Here is a 1,369-nt window from a genome sequence, read left to right as displayed (position 1 = left end):
TGAATTTCTATAGGAATCCTCATAGTTTCCTCTTATTTTATATTGTAGATTTATTTTCTAGATTTTAATTTCCAACACTTTCACCATCTGGTGAGCAGATTTAGTAAAAACTGTCCTCAGACATGTAATGTCTTAAAATAGCAGGTGAAAGCTTGATCTTTTAGAAAGGGGTTGCCAATTCCAGTGCCTACTCTAATGACAGTAGCTAATGTAAAATGAAACATGATAGTTTTAGTTAGAAAACATCAGAACATGTGTTCCATTTTTAGTTCCACTGAGAAAATTTTGGGTTGGCTCCTATGCTGACACATAAATAGCTGGATTTTTATTTTTTTTATTGGGTAGAAGCATATTTTCCTGTCTAAAATTCAAGTAGACAAAAAGCTAATGAGAATATGCACATTATGAACGAGGTAGTACAAAATTTTATATTGAAAAGAAATTTTCTCCTGTAAATAACTCACCTTTCTGTATGCTACTCCTAAAAAATACCTGCTAAGAAAAAAATGTGTTGGTTAAAAAAGAGATTCCAGTGATTCAGTGTGTTTGAATGGTGAGTCTGTCTCCAGATAACTTGTGCTTGGAGATGAAAGCATCGTCCATGTGATGCCTGAGGAAATCTGTGGAGGGGAAATGTTTGTGGCTGAGCATCTTTGGCAGTGCCCTTTCCCTTCCCACCACTTTGGTGAGCCCTACACTGCCTGGGGGGTTTCCCTCTGTTCCCTTTAGCAGCTGTGGATGGCAGTGACTCATCCTCTTGTTCCTGTCTGTCACCTGAAGTAAGTAGTGTTCTTGAAAAAGATTCATCATTCCTTTCCTTCTGGTTCATAGAAATCAAAAACCAGTAAGCCAGAAAATCGCAGGTAACAGTACAGGAATTAGGTAGTGTTAAAATATTGCCATTAGGTCAAAAAGTTGGTCTTTGGCTGCTTCTGTATATATTGGAGTGTAGCTTTGGTCAGACCCAGCATGGTACAGAAATGCAGAACTCTTGTTAAGTAATAAAATCTCCAGTATAGATGTTGTAGTTGTTCAGAAAGAATGCCTAAGATTCTGTGTTCAGCCACATTATAAATGGGTGTAGATTTTCAAAGTCAGCTTGCAAAATGTGTTTGTTAACTATTGAAAATATTCTGGTCTTTCAAAAATACAGTTTTGTTGGAGTTTTGAGATGGTGGGAAATGTTTATGCCTACCAAGTCTGAAGGTCATGAAAAAGTAGATGTAAAAAAAAAATAAAAGGCCTTTTTTTTTTTTTCACCTGTAGAATAAGTGTTGATCAGTTTAGCAATTTGTGCTCTAGCTTCTACTACAGTGTAAGTGTTTCTCAAAATGCAGAATTGTCATTTACAAATGCAATGCTTTGGGTC

This window comes from Acanthisitta chloris, unplaced genomic scaffold (assembly GCF_000695815.1).
Source record: "Acanthisitta chloris isolate BGI_N310 unplaced genomic scaffold, ASM69581v1 scaffold12145, whole genome shotgun sequence".
Lineage (NCBI taxonomy): Eukaryota > Metazoa > Chordata > Aves > Passeriformes > Acanthisittidae > Acanthisitta > Acanthisitta chloris.
The sequence above is the reverse complement of the archived record's forward strand: the minus strand, read 5'-3'. Positions refer to the sequence as shown.